The following is a 6,785-nucleotide window of genomic DNA, read 5'->3' on the forward strand; positions in this document are numbered from 1 at the left end:
GGGGGGGCTGGGGGCAGGCCCCTCCTGGTGGTTGAAAAGTGTCATTGCATGAAATTGACTTTCCTATATATATAAAAGTTGTAAAGCAATGAAACTGCAACACGAATGAAATGAACAAAGAAAAAAAAAAATAATGGATCAAAATTATTTTTCGAACAGATCATGTGACTAGCACCTTAGACTGTCATTTGCTTTGCATATAATTTTCAAAAAAAAAAAAAAATGGGAGGGCAATTTAATTTTTCAAATGATTTTTTTCTTTGAAAATATTTTTTTTGATTGAAACAACTTCATTTGGGATGACTCCGTGAGTCATCACCTTATCGTGGTGGAGGGGTTTGCGTGTCTCAATGATCCTAGGAGGTATGTTGTCTGGGGCTTTAAGCCCCTGGTAGGGTCAACCATGGCAAACAGATCCTAGGTGAGGGGTCAGACAAAGTATGGCTCAAAAAGACCCCTTATGATAAGCAACATAAATGAACTCCAGTTTCCCTTGCCCCGGACGCGGGTTACCGGGGCCCACCTCTGGAGCCAGGCCTGGAGGTGGGGCTTGAAGGCAAGCGTCTGGTGACCGGGCTGTCCCCATGGGGCCCAGCCGGGCTCAGCCCGAAAAGGCAACGTGGGTTCCCCTTCCCATTGGCTCACCACCTGTGGGGGGGGCCAAAGGGGTTGGGTGCGTAGGGAGTTGGGCGGCAGCCAACGGTGGGGGCCTTGGCGGTCCGACCCCCAGCTGCAGAAGCTAACTCTTGGGACATGGAATGTCACCTCTCTGGCAGGGAAGGAGCCTGAGCTGGTGTGTGAGGCAGAGAAGTTCCGACTAGATATAGTTGGACTCTCCTCCACACACAGCTTGGGTTCTGGTACCAATCCTCTCTTCCACTCAGGAGTTGCCCATGGTGAGAGGCACCGGGCAGGTGTGGGCATACTTATTGCCCCCCGGCTTGGCGCCTGTACGTTGGGGTTTACCCCGGTAGAGAGGGTAGCCTCCCTCCGCCTTCAGGTGGGGGGACGGGTTCTAACTGTTGTTTGTGCTTATGCACCAAACAGCAGCTCAGAATACCCACCCTTTTTGGAGTCCATGGAGGGTGTGCTAGAGAGCGCCTCCTCTGGGGACTCCCTCTTTCTCCTGGGGGACTTCAATGCTCACGTGGGCAATGACAGTGAGACCTGGAGGGGCGTGATTGGGAGGAACGGCCCCCCGATCGGAACCCGAGTGGTGTTCTGTTATTGGACTTCTGTGCTCCTCACGGTTTGTCTATAACAAACACCATGTTCAAACATAGGGGTGTCCATATGTGCACTTGGCACCAGGACACCCTAGGCTGCAGTTCAATGATCGACTTCGTAATCGTGTCATCGGACTTGGAGCCGCATGTTTTGGACACTCGGGTGAAGAGAGGGGCGGAGCTGTCAACTGATCACCACTTGGTGGTGTGTTGGCTCTGATGGCGGGGGAAGATGCTGGCCAGACCTGGCAGACCCAAACGTATTGTGAGGGTCTGCTGGGAACGTCTGGCAGAATCCCCTGTCAGAAAGAGTTTCAACACCCACCTCCGGCAGAACTTCTCCCTTTTCCCGGGGGAGGTGGGGGACATTGAGTCCGAGTGGGCCATGTTCTGCACCTCCATTGTGGAGGCGGCCGATCAGAGCTGTGGCCGTAAGGTGGTTGGTGCCTGTCGTGGCGGCAATCCCCGAACCCGCTGGTAGACACCAGCGGTAAGGGATGCCATCAAGCTGAAGAAGGAGGCCTGTCGGGCCTTTTTGGCCTGTGGGACTCCGGAGGCAGCAGACAGGTACCGGCTGGCCAAGCGGACTGCGGCCTCGGCAGTCGCCGAGGCAAAAACTCGGACATGGGAGGAGTTCGGCGAGGCCATGGAAAACGACTTCTGGACAGCTTCGAGGAAATTCTGGTCCACCATCCGGCGCCTGAGGAGAGGAAAGCAGTGCACCATTAACACGGTGTATAGTGAAGATGGTGTACTGCTGACCTCGACTTGGGATGTCGTGAGCCGGTGGGGAGAATACTTCGAAGCCCTCCTCAATTCCACCGACACGCCTTCCTTTGAGGAAGCAGAGTCTGGGGACTCCGAGGTGGGCTCTCCGATCTCTGGGGTTGAAGTCACTCAGGCGGTTGGAAAGCTCCTCGGTGGCAAGGCCCCGGGGGTAGATGAGATCTGCCCGGAGTTCCTAAAGGCTCTGGATGTTGTAAGGGTGTCGTGGCTGACACGTCTCTACAACATCGCGTGTACATCGGGGACAGTGCCTCTGGATTGGCAGACCGGGGTGGTGGTCCCCCTTTTTAAGAAGGAGAACCGGAGGGTGTGTTCCAATTATAGAGGGATCACACTCCTCAGCCTCCCTGGTAAAGTCTATTCAGGGGTGCTGGAGAGGAGAGTCCGCCGAGAAGCCGAATCTCGGATTTAGGAGGAGCAGTGTGGTTTTCGTCCCGGCCGTGGAACAGTGGACCAGCTCTACACCCTCGGCAGGGTCCTCGAGGGTGCATGGGAGTTCGCCCAATCAGTCTACTTGTGTTTTGTGGATCTGGAGAAGGCGTTCGACCGTGTGCCTCGGGTCCTGTGGGGGGTGCTCCGGGAGTACGGGGTACCGAGCCCCTTGGTAAGGGCTGTTAGGCCCCTGTACGACCGGTGTCAGAGATTGGTCCGCATTGCCGGCAGTAAGTCGAATTCATTCCCAGTGAGGGTTGGACTCCGCCAAGGCTGCCCTTTGTCACCGATTTTGTTCATAATTTTTATGGACAGAATTTCTAGGCGCAGCTGAAGCGTTGAGGGGGTCAGGTTTGGTGACCTCAGCATTGAATCTCTGCTTTTTGCAGATGGTGTAGTGCTGTTGGCTTCATCAAGCCGTGACCTCCAACTCTCACTGGAGCGGTTCGCAGCTGAGTGTGAAGCGGTTGGGATGAAGATCAGCACCTCCAAATCCGAGACCATGGTCCTCAGTCGGTAAAGGGTGGAGTGCCCTCTCCGGGTCGGGGATGAGATCCTGCCCAAGTGGAGGAGTCCAAGTATCTTGGGGTCTTGTTCACGAGTGACGGTAGGAGGGAGCAGGAGATTGACAGGCGAATCGGTGCAGCGTCTGCAGTAATGCGGACTCTGCACCGGTCCGTAGTGGTGAAGAAGGAGCTGAGCCGAAAGGCAAAGCTCTCGATTTACCAGTCGATCTACGTTCCTACCCTCACCTATGGTCACGAGCTTTGGGTCGTGACCGACAGAACAAGATCCCGGATACAAGCGGCCGAAATGAGTTTCCTCCGCATGGTGTCCGGGCTCTCTCTTAGAGATAGGGTGAGAAGCTCGGTCATCCGGAAGGGACTCGGCGTTGAGCCGCTACTTGGGCTACTCCTCCGCGTAGAGAGGAGCCAGCTGAGGTGGCTCGGGCATCTGGTTCGGATGCCTCCTGGAGAGATGTTGGTCCCACCGGCGGGAGGCCCCAGGGACGACCCAGGACACGCTGGAGAGACTATGTCTCTCGGCTGGCCTGGGAACGCCTTGGGATCCTGCCGGAGGAGCTGGTTGAAGTGGCTGGGGAGAGGGAAGTCTGGGCTTCCCGTTAAAGCTGCTGCCCCCGCGACCTGACCCCGGAACGGAGGGAGGGATGGATGGATGTCCTACCCATAATATGGCCCAAAAACGATTGCTTCAATCAAAGAAAACATTTTCAATGAAAAATTAAGTGTTCAAATGCCAATTTTTCAATCTCAAATATTTTTTTGCATTCTGAAACGTTTTTTATGATTGAAATTTTTCTTTTTTTGATTTTCTTTTTGAAAAATGTTTTTGAAGCAACTCATTTTTTATTAATAAAGACAAAAACGTACTAGCCAAAATGTGCCCCAAACACAAATCAACATTACTTAAAAAAATAAATAAATAAATAAAACTTGAATCCAATCAACAACAAAAAAAATTAAAGAAAAAAAGCTTTCACATGCATTTTTTGGAGTTTCAAATTTATTTTTGCTTTCAAACACATTTTTTTTTTAATTCAAGCGACTTTTTTTGATTGAAGCAACTTTTTTTGATTGAATAATAAAGACACAAATCTACCTCCATATGGCTCTGCCAAGGGGATACAATTTTTGACTGGGGTAACTACATTGGCACGACACCGGCAGGTGTACCATATTCAATGGTTGGCGATCTTGGCGAAAAGTATTGTCTAAGCACCCTGATTTAGAATTCCCCTCAAGAATGATGGGAAACAAAAAACGCTCATTGTCACCTTATTATTATAAATATTCTTGTAAGTTAATTTTATTGCCGACGCTGCGTTTCAGGGTCATCAACATGTTGCGCCCCCCCCCGCTCCAAAAGTCAAACTCCGCCTATGAATATTACTCAAGTAAAAGTAGTCGTCAAAAATGTACTCATGTACAAGTAAAAAAGTATTTGGTAAGAACAATACTCAAGTAATGAGAGTAACATTGTGAGTAACTGCTTATATTTTTATTGATTTTTTTTTTTTAACAATGGTATTTTTTTTTCTGAGCCAAAGTTATCTATGTGAACTGATGCTATAATGATACTGTATAATAACCCATTACATAACCACATTAAGCCAAAGAAATACAAAAAAAAAAAAAAAAAAAAAATCATTGAATTCTGATGATAGAAAAAAAAATTACATAAATGAAGCATTATTCATCCAAAGAGCATGACTGCCCACTGGTGTAGAGGGTTAGGGTTTAATAGTGAAGAGTTCCTTCCTAATTACTATTTTGAAATTAAAAGGCTCATATCTCCAGTTTTCCGTGGTCAATCAGTGCCAAATAAAAACTATGAGAGAGGTTAAAATCCACGCTTTTGAGTCATGTTGAGGGCAGCGCTCTATATCAAATACAGGACTTAATTTTTTACAGTGCTTGAAAGACACCGCATGATTGAACAGGCTGGCATGAAGATAGAACGGCAAGCTTGCGTGTGATTGGTATAATGGAGTCATGTGATTATAGTTTTGATGTTTCATTGGCGAAATTGGTAGAGCTACCCCAGTAATACACCAGGCGCGTCCCTACCCTTGGCATCGCTAGACGAAAAAAAAAAAAAAAAATCTAAAATGTAGAATAAAGAATATAATAATATTTTCTTGTTTAAAGATAAGTTTTAAAAATGTTACTGTCCCGCAGAATTATCATAATTATTACATTTAAAGTGATTAAAAAACATTTATTAATATACGTTTACATATACAGTGGGGCAAATAAGTATTTAGTCAACCACTAATTGTGCAAGTTCTCCCACTTGAAAATATTGGAGGCGCTTGTAACAGTCAACATGGTTAAACCTCAACCATGAGAGAATGTAGAAAAAAAGCTCCAGAAAATCACATTGTTTAATTTTTAAAGAATTTATTTGCAAATCATGGTAGAAAATAAGTATTTGGTCAATACAAAAAGTTCATCTCAATACTCTGTTATGTACCCTTTGTTGGCAATATCGGAGGCCAAACGTTTTTTGTAACTCTTCACAAGCTTTTCACACACTGTTGCTGGTATTTTGGCCCATTCCTCCATACAGATTTCCTCTAGAGCAATGATGTTTTGGGGCTGTCGTTGGGCAACACGGACTTTCAACTCCCTCCGCAGATTTTCTATGGGGTTGAGACCTGGAGACCCGGCTAGGCCACTCCAGGACCTTGAAATGCTTCTTACGAAGCCACTCCTTTGTTGCCCTGGCTGTGTGTTTGGGATCATTATCATGCTGAAAGACCCAGCCACGTCTCATCTTCAATGCCCTTGCTGATGGAAGGAGATTTTCACTCAAAATCTCTCGATACATGGCCCCATTCATTCTTTCCTTTACACAGATCAGTCGTCCTGGTCCCTTTGCAGAAAAACAGCCCCAAAGCATGATGTTTCCACCCCCATGCTTCACAGTGTGTATGGTGTAATTCAGTATTCTTTTTCCTCCAAACAAGAGAACCTGTGTTTCTACCAAAAAGTTCTAATTTGGTTTCATCTGACCATAACACATTCTCCCAGTCCTCTTCTGGATCATTCAAATGCTCTCTCGCGAACCGCACACGGGCCTGGACGTGTACTTTCTTCAGCAGGGGCACACGTCTGGCACTGCAGGATTTGAGTCCCTGGCGGCGCATTGTGTTACTGTGGTCCCAGCTCGCTGTAGGTCATTCACTAGGTCCCCCCGTGTGGTTCTGGGATTTTTGCTCCCCGTTCTTGTTATCATTTTGACGCCACGGGGTGAGGAGGGAGTTGTAAGTCCGTGTTGCCCAACGACAGCCCCAAAACATCACTGCTGTAGAGGAGATCTGCATGGAGGAATGGGCCAAAATACCAGCAACAGTGTGTGAAAAGCTTGTGAAGAGTTACAGAAAACGTTTGGTCTCCGTTATTGCCAACAAAGGGTACATAACAAAGTATTGAGATGAACTTTTGGTATAGACCAAATACTTATTTTCCACCATGATTTGCAAATAAATTCTTTAAAAATCAAACAATGTGATTTTCTGTTTTTTTTTCCACATTCTGTCTCTCATGGTTGAGGTTTAACCATGTTGACAATTGCAGGCCTCTAATATTTTCAAGTGGGAGAACTTGCACAGTTAGTGGTTGACTAAATACTTATTTGCCCACGTATACAAGTTTTTTTTTCCAACTATAACGTCTTATATGTATCTTTTTCCAATGATAAATCTGAATAAACACATTGACCACAAATTGGGTTGGGGGGGGCCGCAACTTTGCTGTTTTTCAGTTATTGCGGCGGGTTATGGTCCCCATTAACCACGGAAAACGAGGAATTACTGTA

Source organism: Corythoichthys intestinalis, chromosome 3 (genome assembly GCF_030265065.1).
Source record: "Corythoichthys intestinalis isolate RoL2023-P3 chromosome 3, ASM3026506v1, whole genome shotgun sequence".
Lineage (NCBI taxonomy): Eukaryota > Metazoa > Chordata > Actinopteri > Syngnathiformes > Syngnathidae > Corythoichthys > Corythoichthys intestinalis.